A 14,054-nucleotide genomic window follows, 5' to 3' on the forward strand; every position below is an offset into this window, starting at 1 on the left:
GTACGGAATGGCTGATAAAGACAAATAACCTGGTTGGTGTTCCAGAGTGAAACAGTGATATGAGGTTTCTGTTTTAAAATCCTACCCTAATGGCCTGGACAATGACAGAGTTCTCCTGGGTCTGTGACTACTCAACCCGTCTGCTTGGAGAGAGAGCTTTTAAATCTCGTTCTAGCTGAGCAAGCAAGAGTACACTCTTAAGTCAGTTTCTTTTGTAAAAGAGCTATGCTCTTGCTCCTGATTCTAGTCGTCAGTCCTATTCCAGCAGGACTCGGTGCATCCTAAAGCCACATTAACTCCCCAGTGTTAACGTATCAGACTGCGGGAGTGGAGCGGTCTGTTCTGAGTGGCCAGCAGCACGGTGGAGGGCACCGGGGGCCACTTACCCCTGAGACAGTCTACAGAACAGCACGTGCCAGAGGCGGAAGTCCAAGTCAAACACAGAAGGACAGCCTCACTGAGCGACCAAGAGTGTCAGTCTGCCCTAGGCGATCTCAGCCGCAGCAAGTACCTGTGGCGGAGACAGGCATTCTCTGCTGAGACACCAAGAGGTGGTTACAGCAATAGGATCACGTCCAGGGAGCCGATGTCCAAGTGAAAAACCAGTTGACACTGTGTCAATGTATTTGATTCAGCTAGTGTAATAAAAATATTATCCATGATAAATCAATAAAATATCAGACTGCTTATGTCTTACGCCATGAACTGTGGAACGCAGACATCAGAGGCACCACTGAAGTTTAACTCGCTAGCCGCCATCCTGTTATTTTCACGTGGGGATGTCTGAGGAGGCTCTTTCATCTGCTGTTTCTCACGTTCCTTTCTACTCTTCCTTGGTGCACTTTTATCTGGACTTCATCCTCATCCACCGCCCTTTGGCAAATTTTGAAGCACCCTAGGCAATCTCTTGCCATGTGCTCCTTCATGAAATGCAAACTCCTTCTTGCTTGTAATGTTCTAGAATACTAGATTCGGGCCCAATAAACCAAATCCAGCTTTGCCACCACCTGTATGGCAGGTGGCTGTTCATTTTCCCGTGTTCCTTTCTCCTCCAAAGTCAGTAACTTCAACTATCAGAAAATAAGAAAAGACTCCCTCCGCATAAATGAGAGGAAGCATGTAGACCTCAAGAGTAAAAGGCTGGCGTAAGGACACACAGAAAAGGAAGCAGGGATCTCTGGGAGCTTAAGCTGGAACAGACTCACTGGGAAATGCCTGCCAGACTCACCTCTATTAGATAAGTGTGGCTGGCATAGCACTTTTGGACTTTAACAGCGCGGATGACTAAGGCCCTCATGACAATTTTATGGACAAGCTATACTGGATTAGATAAGAACCTAATTGGATATAGTCATACCTGGCTGGACAGTCCTGATAAAAATATAACTGATAGGTTCTTAGTAGCTTTGCCTTCACGAACTTACATAAAGATGTCGAAGGCAAGCCTAGCAAATTCGGAGTGACTGCAAAGAATATTGCACGTTAAGTATGACTTTAAAATGATTTCAGTAGAGTGGATAATAACACAATGTTATCAAAATAATTTTTAATTGGTTATGTTCTATAATTCAAGTAACAAAGGATTACGTGTGTGTGTGTGTATGATTGAATGTAGTACAGTATTACTGTAAGTATGTATTCTGAAAAAAACGTGCCATAGAAATCTTGCAACATTCACGTCGTCATCACCACCACTTGGCTCCACATTGTGCCCCGAGCTATATGTGAGTAGTGAGCATTTGAAATGTGTGTGCTCTGAATGGAGATGTGCTATAAGCATAATATCCACAACAAACTTTGAAGACAAAGTATAAGAAAGGATGCCAAATATCTCATTAATAATTTTCAGACTGGGGCGCTCAGTCAGTTACACATCCAACTCTTGATTTCACTCAGGTCATGATCTCACAGTTCATAGGATCAAGTCCTGTGTCGGGCTCTGAGCTGACAGAATGGAGCCTGCTTAGAATTCTCTCTCTCCCTCTCTCTCTCTGCCTCTCCCCTGCTCATTTGTGCACGCGAGCACACGCACACACACACACACACACAAAGACAAAAAAAAAACTTAAAAAAATAATTTTTATACTGTTACATGTTGAAATGATAATATTCTGCATATATTAAGTAACAGAAAATATATTACTAAAATTAGTTCACTTATTCCCTTTTCTTTTTAATATGGCTACAGAAAAGTTTATAATTATCTACGTAGTTTGCATTATATTTCTACTGCCTGCACAAATTTAGACCAGCATGGCAAATTTCATTGTGTTCTTTTCCTGGTTTATATTAGTCACCCAAAAAGCCTGAGGTTCCTAGCTCATCCCTCATCATTCATCAGCCTTGAATATCCCCCAATCTGAACACCCTCCACAAATCCTGAATCTCTTTCATTGTGCCGTGTGGAACCAGTGGCTCATCATTAGCCAAATTCTCCTATCCCTCGCCTCTTCTCTGCACATTTCCTTCCCCTTCTTGCTCTAATTCAGTGGTTCTGAAACACATCTGTGCATTAGAATCATGTTGGGAATTTTAAATGAGTCAATGCCCAGGATTCATTTTCAGACTGTTCAGTCAGAACCTTTGCCATGGGGATAAAGCTTCTGAATGTTTTAATAGCTCACCCAAGTGATTCTAATGTGCAGCTGGGATTCAGAACTACCCATTCAACCAGCATCAACTTCCCACCTACTCTGGTCCCACACCCGTGCTAGTGAACATAGCTGGAGAAACACAGCGTGCTGGTCTCCACTGACTGGTCTCCGTAGACTCGCCCAGCGTGGATTCAAAGCTGTCCAGCCATCCTACAATTTGTCCTTTGTCCATGCATGATCTTCATCTGCTAGAGAAATATCCTTTCCCTCCATCTTCACTCTCAGCCCATGACCTTGCTGCCTAATGACATGAAAGTATGGAAGAATTAGTAACAACCTTCCACAAGATCCCTCCACTGCACCCACCTGCCTGCATGTCTGTCCATATATATTCTGCCTTCCCCACTACTAGAGCTCAGGCCGTCCAACAGAACTTTCAGTGTTGGCGCTGCCCACTAATATAATCACTGGTCACTAAGAGGATCTGGCCACCAAAGCCTATAGGCCACAGTTCAGAAAATCAGATATTTAGGTCTGAGAAAAGAGGAGACGCCTTAGGGAATGCTGGAGAAGTGTTTTAAAACTTCTGAAGCAGTGTTCTGTGGATGAAAGTCGAGTCACTCTTTGCATTTAGCTTTACTCCACATCCAGAAATTGGACTAAAAGCTGGAAGTAAAGAGAAGGTAAATTTTCATTAATTATGCTTTATTTGTGTATAATTAATATACGGCATTCTATTAGCTTCTGGCGTGTAACATAAGGTGATTCAATGTTTCCAAACATTTCTCAGTGCTCGTCATGATGAATGTGCTCTTATTCCCCTTTATCTTTTTCACCCATCCTTCCCCCCACCTCCCCTCTAGCAACCATCAGTTTGTTGTCTGTATTTACAAGTCTGGGTTTTTTTCCTTGTCTCTTTTCATTGTTTGTTTGTTTTGTTTCTTAAATTCCACATATGAGTGAAATCACATGGTATTTGACTTTCTCTGACTTCTTTCACTTGGCATTACGCCCCCTAGGGCCAACCCTGTTGTCTCAAATGGCAAGATCTCATCCATTTTTATGGCTGAGTCATATTCTATCATATAGAGATATATATGATATATTTATACTACACTTCTTTATCGACTCATCCATGGATGAACGCTTGGATGGCTTTCATATCTTGGCTTTTTCAAATAAACGCTGCAATAAATAGAAGGGTGTACATATCTTTTTGAATTAATGTTTACATTTTCTTTAGGTAAAAAACAGTAGTAGAATTACTGGATCATGTGGTATTCTATTTTTAGTTTCTTGAGGAATCCCACCAAAGTGCACAGGAATTCCTTTTTTTCACCTCCTCCCCAACACTTAATGTGTCTTTTTTATTTTGGCCATTCTGACAGGTGTGAGGTGATATCTCCTTGTGGTTTTGATCTGCATTTCCCTGATTAGTGATGTTGAGCATCTTTTCATGTGTCTGTTGGCCATCTGTATGTCTTCTTGGAAAAAAAATGCCTATTCAGGTCTTCTGTCCTTTTTTAATAGAATTATTTATAATAATCAAATTATTTGGATATTAACCTCTTATTGGATATTTCATCAGCAAATATCTTCTCTCATTCTTCAGGTGCTTTGTCATTTTGTTAATGGTTTCCTTCACTGAGCAAAGGTTTTTTATTTTGGTGTAATCCCAATAGTTTAGTTTTGCTTTTGTTTCCCTTGCCTGAGGAGATGTATCTAGAAAAATGTTTCTACTGCCAATGTCCAAAAAATTATTGCCTGTGTTTTCTTCCAGGATTTATATGGTTTCAAGTTTCACATTTAGGCCTTTAATCCATTTTGAGTTTACTTTTGTGTGTTGTATAACAAAGTGGTCCAGTTTTATTCTTTTGCATATAGTTTCCAGTTTTCCCAGTGCCATTTGTTGAAGAGACTGTCTTTTCCCCGTTGTATATTCTTGCCTCCTTTTTCACAGAAAGGTAACTTTTAGGTTGATTTAACAACAAAAACCTGGTGATTTTTATGTTTCCTGAAGATAGCTCCTAGTAACACAATAAGAGAGCAGAAACCAAATAATTGTCTCAAAAATACTGCACGTGAGAGACCTGCATTCGTTGGAGGCTCAAACAGGTGATTTCCAAGTTGGGTTGCAATTCCCAAGTTTTTATTGTTTTTCTTTTTTATGCTATTTATTTACATTTGTGATGCTTATTTGTTTTTGAGAGAGAGGGATAGAGACAGAGCATGAGCAGGAGAGGGGCAGAGAGAGAGAGGGAGACACAGAATCTGAAGCAGGCCCCAGGCTCTGAGCTATCAGCATAGATCCTGATTTGGGGCTCGAACTCACGAACCATGAGATCATGACCTGAGCCGAAGTTGGATGTTCAAATGAATGAGCCACCCCAGCATCCCTATTGTTTTTTATTTTTTAAGTTTACTTATTTATTTTTGAGAGAGAGAGAGAGCTCAGGGGAGAGGCAGGGAGAGAGGGAGAGAGAGAGGATCCCAAGCAGGTTCCACATTGTCAGTGCAGAGCCTGACACAGGGCTTAAATTTACAGACCATGAGATCATGACCTGAGCCAAAACCAAAAGTTGGACGCTCAACCCACTGAGTCACTCAGGTACCCCAGCAACTCCCAAGTTTTTAGAAGGATAAACCAAGTTTAGATGAGGAAAAATACCGCAACTTGATAAAGTATGGTTGGCCTCTATGCCTCGCTGTTATGACTCAGGTCTGGTGAGATGGCCAGACGAAGATGAAATGAGAATGAGACGTTAAGGGGTCTAGGGCCAAGCTTTGCCCCTAACAAGTCAGAGGACTAGATGCAAGTCACCCCACTTCTCTGGGTTGCCGATAAGCCCTCAACAGAGGAAGGCTCGGCCTAGGTGAGCCCTACACCCACTTCAGTTCTAATGCTGTGTTCTTTTTCAACTCATAGGAACTGGAAAAGAGTTGGAGATGAATGGGGCAACGTGGTCACAGGATATTACAAGATGAGGGAAGGGGCACCTGGCATGTTCAGAGTAAAGTAAAACCATGTTAAATCAGATTCTTCCTTTCCAGATAAATGAAAGATAAGGTTCCTCAGGGCCAGCCATCCAACATCTCTTCAAGTGTGTGGAAGGTGAGAGAGCTCCAAGCTTGAAAAATCAGGATGAAATTGCTACTTATATACAGAATGGCTTCTCAATCCCAAGGGACGAATAAAGCCCATGGTTGTGCTGTTTTGGTTCATGGAGACTAAACCTTACACTGAATGATCACCGCTGAAGGCTGATTTCAAAAAGAAGTAAGTCTATGAGTGAACGCACATCACTATGCATAATGGAGCTCCTTTGTCTCCACTGAAAAAGTATCTCTCATGGATGTTGTCTAGGTGTTAAATTATTGAGACTAATGAGACAGTATTGAGGACTTGAGTTACTCCAGGTGTTCCTAATATCTTGGTCTATATTCTTCTATTAAAAAAAAACTTTAGTTATTTTGAAAGAGAGGACAAGTGGGGGAGGGGCAGAGAGAGAGTGAGAGAGAAAATCCCAAGCAAGCTCCATGCTGTCAGCACAGAGCCTGATGCGGGGCTTGATCTCACCAACCTTGAGATCATGACCTGAACCGAGATCAAGAGTCAGATGTTTAACCAACTGAGCCACCCAGGAGCCCCTGCCTTCTTCTCAATATAACCTGTATATGGCTTTTGGAGTCGTTTAGACATTTTGGTGGAAAAGCACCTAACAATGTTGACAGAATCTGAGTAAAAAAAGAAAAACATTTCCCAGTGTCGCCAAAATAGTTGAGGCTAAAACCCTACAACGGAGTTTAAGCAAATCTATGGCTTGCTTCCTTACTTAGGCCAAAATTAGTACTGAACTTGATATTTTCTAAGATTTAAGTCGGAGCTGATGCTAGGGCTCTAGACTCATCTGAAAACCAAGACTGTGTCTTCATCACTTTCCCTGTTTATTTCCATCTCATTTTATTCTTCCTCTGTGAAAGGAAATGGCCTGCCTAGTTCTCCTTTTTATTTAGTCAGTATCTCTTCCCAGGCTTTACAGACTCACCAGAACAAGGTGGTTATTTGGACCCTTGGCTCTATGAAGTTTAGATAACAGAATCTATTTTTACTAGATAGCTGGAAAACAGAAAGGACAACATTCCTTTTCAGACTGGGCTCCCTAAACCTTTTCATTATTTTTTTCTTTTTGGTACAATAATGAGGGCTGACAGGGCCTCTTGACACCATTAGCAGTAAATGAATTTTTCAATAAAGGCTAACAGAGAAAAAGTATGGGGATTTAGGTTTTTTTTTTTTTTTTTGACCCAGAGAGCTATCTCTCCTTATGGCTTTCCTTTCCATGTATACTTTATGAGAAATTTCAGCAAAAGCTTCTTAAAATTACTCCAATAGCTGTCTCCTTCAATTCTCTTTCCTGGAAGTCTTCACTCATCTATGGAGAAGGTCCAGGCTACTTCTTATGGGCTCCTATCCGGGAAGATTAAAGGCAGCGCAGTGAACTCGAGTTTTATCCTGAGGCATATCTTTGCAAACTGAGCAATACTTCCTTCTTTTTACATGAGGAAATTTAAAGTGAAGCAGGCTCAGATGTGAATTGGATTCCATCCTATTTCTCCCCCACAAACTGGAAAGACACTGGTCATATACTCACACATTTGTATTATAAATATTCAAAGGCTCTAATCCAGTCTCTTCCATATAACACACATTTTTAACTCCTACTTTAAACTTTCGGAATGCTTTTTATGGCTTCTCTTATGCCCTACTTTACAATGTCTGTCAGCCTAATATTTCTACTTTCTTCCTTTATTAATCTATCTTCAAGGTCATGTGTGGAAACACCTTTCAGGGGAAAGAACCCATCTGCTTTGACAGAAACGTACACTATAAACCTTCATTACTGAAGGATCTAAAAAAAAAAAAAGTCCAAGAGTCCATTAAAATGCCTTCAGAGCATAGTTCCCTAAAACTTGCTCTAGACAACACCAGTCCCAGAAGTTGAGGCAGTAAACAAAAGCAAAAACAGAGGAGAGAGATGGATGCTGTATAAAGAGCGACAACATTAAAAGAGCAATAAAATTCGAGTTGCACAGCAGCGTTTCGAAGGGTGGTAGGCATTCTAAAATAAAGATACATATTTAATTTTATGTAATTGCATATTTCTCAAACTTCTTTGATTCTGGAACTATTTTCATGTACGTATTTAACACTTTAGTAACATACTGCGGTGCTAGGGTTCCACAGTACACAGTTTGGAAATTGTGCTAAAAGATATTATTTTTCCCATTTTTCAGGAATTATTATTCTAGCTCATTTATGTATTGGAAAATAACCTTGAGATATAAATGTAACCCACTTCTTTCTTACATTGTATTTACAGGGGTATTTACGGTTCATCTCCCAAATACCAAATCTGAGTGACTATTTGACTGTTACAAGTAAACACGAAACATCTCTGCTTTTTTGCGATATCCCGGTAACTTCATCTGAATGGTTCTTGGCTCATGTGCTGGGGATGGGCCGTCAGCCATCACAGACAATTGCCACATGCACATGGCCAACATTCATCTCCCATTTGCCACTCTTCAGTCTTCGTATACCATATACAAGTTACTTCCTATTGTATGTACTTCTGATCCCTACATCTAAACAAACTAAAAGTCAAATTTATTATTTCCCTAACTAAAAAAGAACCAAAAAACAAAACCTGTAATTAATGGTGTCCAGATGAGACAGAACAGGGTGCAAATCCTTCCTCCTCTGCCCTTTCTTTCTTTTTTAAGTTTATTTATTTATTGTGAGAGAGAGAGAAAGAAAGAATGTACAAGGAGGGAGGGGCAGAGAGAGAGAGGGAGAGAGAGAATCCCAAACAGGCTCAGTGCTCACAGTGTGCAGAGCCTGGGGTGGGGCTTGAATCCATGAACCATGAGATCAGGACCTGAGCTGAAACCAAGAGTCAGACATTTAACTGACTGAGCCACCCAGGTGTCTCTACCCCTTTCTGGTCCCGTTAACCTCAGTCACCTCCTCATTTGTGACTTGGGTTAACCCAACACAACTCACCCCTATTCAGTGAGATCCTGCACGTAAATTCCTCAGCCTGGCACACAATAATCCTTTGGTCGTATGCATAACGAAGTGTCCTACCTTGATTTTTCACAAAAGTTTTACAGATTTCATCCATGGCCATATCCGAAACTTTTGGCAATTCTCCCCATCTTTCCCAACCGATTCTAACTTTTTCATCCTCCAAATTTCCCTACACCTTACCCACTGACAAACCATTTCCTAGAAATATTTGAATATGTCAGATTGATTAGGACCTGTAGTGACCAGTATCAGCCCACTGCTGCCCATTCCTGCTGACCTAAATTTTTCAGCTCCTCAAACATTAACATGTCCCCCGACAGCTAACTCCCAATTACCAGCCGCATCACGAACCCTCTAGGTGTATTTATGTGGTCCTTCCTTACAATATCCTCCCTCTCACCCCCTTTTTATTTCATTGTTAATATCAAATCCCCTACAAGAAAACCCTCTTCTTGATGTCTCTGATTAACCCTTTCTTTCTCTCTCTCTCTTTCTTTCTTTCTAAGTTTATTTATTTGAGAGACAGAGAGCATGAACAGGGAAGGAGCAGAGAGAGAGAGAGAGAGAGAGAGAGAGAGAGAGAATCACAAGCAGGCTCCACACTATCAGCATGGAGCCTGATGCAGGGCACGGACTCATGAGCTGCAAGATCAACCAGAGGCGAACTCAAGATTGGGACTCTTAACTGACTGGGCCATCCAGGTGCCCCTGATTAACCCTTTCTAGGGCTGTAGATTTATGACTCTAATTTTCTTCTGATGTATTCATATATATATATATATATATATATACATACACACAAATACTTTATACCAAGTTGTACTTACTGATGTACAGTTCCCACTCCACACTATGTCTGTTTTTTTTTTAAGTTGAGATGTAATTGACATCTAATCATGTATTAGTGTTAGGTGTACAGTCTGACCATATAATGTATATATTGTAAAACTGATTACCATAGTAAGTTTAGTTAACATCCCTCACTACCATAATTACAACATTTTTTTTTGTTGTGATGAGAACTTTTAAGATAGACACTCTTAGCCACTTTCAAGTGTACAATGGTTAACTATAGTCACCATTCACTTTGCCTTTTTCCTCCCAGATATTTTTCTCACACAAACATAAAGACCTTCAAGGGGAATGAATATATCAGGTTTTTCTCCTTCCCACAATGGAAGTGTAAAAATATTTGACTGATCCATGAATGTTGAACACTTTCATTCTCAGTCATTGTATTTACTTTAATGGGAATAAATATCACATGGGATATTTGGGGGATACGGCAAAGTCAGGTGTTTGTTTAGGGACAAAAGCTGTATACTGAATGCCTATAAAGCTTTCATTTATTTGTTGGCTGGTTTGAGCGTTTTGTCATTCAGGATGTTGTTTATTGAGCAAAGGTGTTCATGAATACTTAAAGCATATCTGCCTGGAATCTTCCCAGTTTAGGGGTAGGTAACACTTCTCTGGCCATTGCCTTTGCTAGGATTTTGAAAGCTGAGTTACTTATCAAAGACTCTAGAACTCCTCTCCTCTTAAAGAGGTGAACTTAAAGGGCAATCCCTTAGAATGATCCGTGTGGAGACAAAGAGGTCTTCTTCAATACGGTCCCCCCGTCCCCTCCCCCCCCCATAGGGGACTGGCCATGGCCCTAGGCCACCAAGAGCTGTGGTTTCTAGCAGCTACTCTGGGTAGTGACCCCTTTTTACCACGAGATATAATCCTCCATTCTGCAAGAGGCAGACGGTCCTGTGACCTCTCAGCCCCTCTCCCAAGCAGCCTTCCCATACCATTCCATCTGCAAACCAGGATGTGTATCTTTCCCCTACCTGCCGCGTGCCCTTGGAAGGGGGTCAAGGTTTTGCCTAATTATTAGCATATCCCTTAGTTCTACAGCTCTGTGCCTTTCTCTCCCACTCAAGAAAGCAAACTGGAATACAAATGAGTAGGCTGAAAACAGAGTCACCTTGAATCTGCTCTCACTTATGTTTTTTTGTTAAAAATTACATCACTCACAAATTTGGGATGTTTATTGGCAGAGCATTACTTGGGGACCCACCTAAGTAACCCGGGGTTGACAGTTACTCTGCTAATTGACAGTCCCTGGCAAGGTCGATGCAAGGTCAAAGTAGGACTATGCTTGTCACTAAGTGACTGCTAATGTAAATTCCCGTTCTCTCAAGAAAAGAGAACTGCTTCTACTGTAAATCAGGCACCGTGTTGGGTACCTTCTGAGTTTGGCACCACACCACCTGATGAAGGCGAGTTTTCAGTAATGGAGGCTCTGGTAGCTTCCATTACTTTTTCCAACACTGATGTGTAGTAGTCAAGATTTCTCAAAGCCTGAGTCCTCTTCCACCATCACGTATCACTGCCCTATTAAAATTCTCTGAAGAAACAATCAGTGTACTTTTCATTCAGTCTTTATTAAGCCTTCCCGCTACTGGGTTGATTTTATACTTCCTACCTCTTGGGTTGGTGTGTATGGCCTATTTTCTTCTCCTTTCTTTTTTCTCCTTTTTATTCAATAAAATATAGGAATATGCTTTTAAATCTGTCCTTGCAGGAACCTTGGAATTACCACCATTCTTCACACAACTTATGTAAGTCAGCTGCCAGTAACGGTCCTTGGTCAAACATTTAATTCTATGGGGCACCTGGGTAGCTCAATTGGTTAAACATCTGACTTTGGCTCAGCTGATGACCTCATGGTTCGTGAGTTCGAACGCCACATCAGGCTCTCTGCGCTCAGCACAGAGCCTGCTTTTGATCCTGTGTCCTGTCTTCTCTCTGCCCCTCCCCCACCCCCTCCTCCCCACTCACTCATGCTTTCTTTCTCTCCCTAAAATAAGGAAACATTTAAAAAAAATTAATTTTGTTGTTCCATAGAGTTACACCTGAAGTACACGGAGTCCATTTGTAAACTACGACTTACTTGCATCTCAAGCTTGTGTCTGAAGTAGTTTTGTGTTAGCGACTGCAGAGAAGAACTAATTTTTTTTTTTTTTTAAGAGAGAGCCCATGTACATGTATATGGGGGAGGTGCAGAGAGAGAAGGAGGGAGAGAATCTTAAGCAGGCTTTACTCAGCCTCAGCTGCCATGGGGCTTGCTCCTGCAATCGTGAGATCATGGCCTGAACCCAAATCAAAAGTTGGATGGTTTAGCCAACTGAGCCACCCAGGTGTCCAAGAGCTAATTTTAAAAGTACTCTCTGGGGCTCCTGGGTGGCTCAGACAGCAAATGCATCCAACTCTTAATATGGGTTCAGGTCATGATCTCACAGTTCATGAGTTCAGGCTGCACACCGGGCTCCCTGATGACAGTGCAGAGTCTGTTTGAGATTCTCTCTCTCTCTCTCTCTCTCTCTGTGTGTATCTCTCTCAAAACAAATAAACTCAAAAAATACATAAAAGCGGGGCACCTGGGTGGCTCAGTCAGTTAAGCCTCCAACTTTGGCTCAGGTCATGATCTCATGGTTCATGGGTTCGAGCCCCGCATCAGGCTCTATGCTGACTGCCAGCTCAGAGCCTGGAGCCTGTTTCAGATTCTGCATTATGAATGCCATAGTGAAGTGAAGGCCCATGAATGAATAGTAACTGAAGAAAAATGGCAAGTGAAATGTCTCATCCTCTGTCTTCTTGCAGGCCTATTAGGTACATGTAGTTAAATGTAAGTATGTTAAATGCTTTCATTTAAGATTTTCTTTACGTCTACTTTTTAGAAATAAAAAAATCTTACTATGTAAAAAACTACACTCATCATTGGGGGAAAACATTTTATGATGAAAATTTTGAATGCTATTTACAGCTTAGATTTCTGTAGATATTGAAGGCTGCCATCAGGACAAGGAACTGGGGTGCCTGGGTAGCTCAGTCGGTTAATTGTCCCACTTCAGCTCAGGTCATGATCACACAGATTGTGGGTTCGAGCCCCATGTCGGGCTCTGTGCTGACAGCTAGCTCAGAGCCTGGAGGCTGCTTCGGATTCTGTGTCTTCCTCTCTCTGTGACCCTCCCCTGCTCACGCCGTCTCTCTCAGAAATAAATATAACATTAAAATTTTTTTTTTAAAAAAAAGAGAGAGACAGGAGAGAGAGCAAGCTGGGGAGGGGGCAGAGAGAGAGAGAGGGAGACAGAGAGAGAATCCCAAGCAGGCCCCAGAATGCCAGTGTGGTGCACGGAGCTCAATGTGGGGCTCAAACTCAGGGAACTGTGAGATCATGACCATAGCCAAAATCTAGAGTTGGATGCTTAACCCACTGAGTCATCCAGGTGCCCCAGGGAATGTGGGCTTCAAATGGGGCAAGAACTTCCTAGTAACTAGAGCGGCCCAAAGACAGAATGCATGTCTGAAGAGCGAGTGAACCTCTCCCAAGCGGTGGCAACAGTGCTTCTAAGCCTTTGCATGCAATGGTGTTGCTGAGTTTCCTGCCAGTGAGTGGTCAGTCCCTTCCACTGCTCTCCTGTGTCCTTGTGGGTAGGGGTGCTCTTGTATTTCCTGCTCAGGGGATCCAGAAGGCACCTCAGGGCAGGAAATGACACTAAAGGCAGAACAGAGATAGTGGTTGAAAAGTAAAACTCATCAGGATCTCTGAATAGCGATAGAACAGGAGAAAATATAAAGAATGTCCATCATTGTGACACAGTCAGGACCTCATCATCTTCCAGCCGGGAACAGCTTGTCCAGAGGATGTGCGAATGGGGTGAATTTCAAGAGCAGAAAGAGAAAATGCTACACCTAAGAACTTTTATTTTTATAGATTATAATTCCATCTCTATATTTTTGAATTTGTGCTTCATAAAAGTCCCTTATGCTTAAAAATTGCTTCCTCCTCTTTAGGACTGGCTTCATGGGCATGCGATCTGCACCACAATCACCCTCGGAAGGGGCATGGTGATTGGTTTAACTTCTACAGTCGCCACCTTAAAATATTTAATTTTGGAACAAAGGGTCCCACCTTTTCGTTTTGCTGGAACTCCACGCAATTTGTAACTGGCCCTGCTCCCTCTCCATCTTGGGGTGACGCTCCTTTTTGTATCCAGATGCCTCAGTTGTTCATACAGACCTAGGACAGGCAGGGAATTGGGGTGGTGGGTAAACGTGTGCTGTCACTTGCCGTCAGGATTTGCTTAGGATCAGCTTTCTAACTTCTAACTGGAAATGACAGCAAGGGCCTTCTTCACTGGCTTGTGTAGGAAGTATTGACCATGAAGCATGTAAACGAATATTGCACTATAACAAGTATTGGCTACTATTTGTTGGAGACATTCAAAGAACAGGGGGAAAAGGAATCCAAGGGTCAGACTGGATGCCTGGAAGGCGGAATGCCGGAAGACAACATTCAGCATAGCTGGCAGCTGAAAGCT

At 41.9% G+C, this 14,054-nt stretch overlaps 1 long non-coding RNA gene across 1 annotated transcript in view; it reads right to left on the reverse strand.

Moving 5' to 3' along the window:
* Positions 1-13,749, reverse strand: part of LOC144228398 (uncharacterized) — a 129,427-nt gene extending 115,678 nt beyond the window's left edge. Inside the window, exon 1 of the long non-coding RNA XR_013334177.1 lies at positions 13,646-13,749. This is a non-coding gene — a long non-coding RNA (uncharacterized LOC144228398). The remainder of the gene's footprint in view (positions 1-13,645) is intronic.
* Between the last annotated feature and the right edge of the window lie 305 nt (positions 13,750-14,054).

Source organism: Crocuta crocuta, unplaced genomic scaffold (genome assembly GCF_008692635.1).
Source record: "Crocuta crocuta isolate KB4526 unplaced genomic scaffold, BGI_CrCroc_1.0 scaffold369, whole genome shotgun sequence".
Classification (NCBI taxonomy): domain Eukaryota; kingdom Metazoa; phylum Chordata; class Mammalia; order Carnivora; family Hyaenidae; genus Crocuta; species Crocuta crocuta.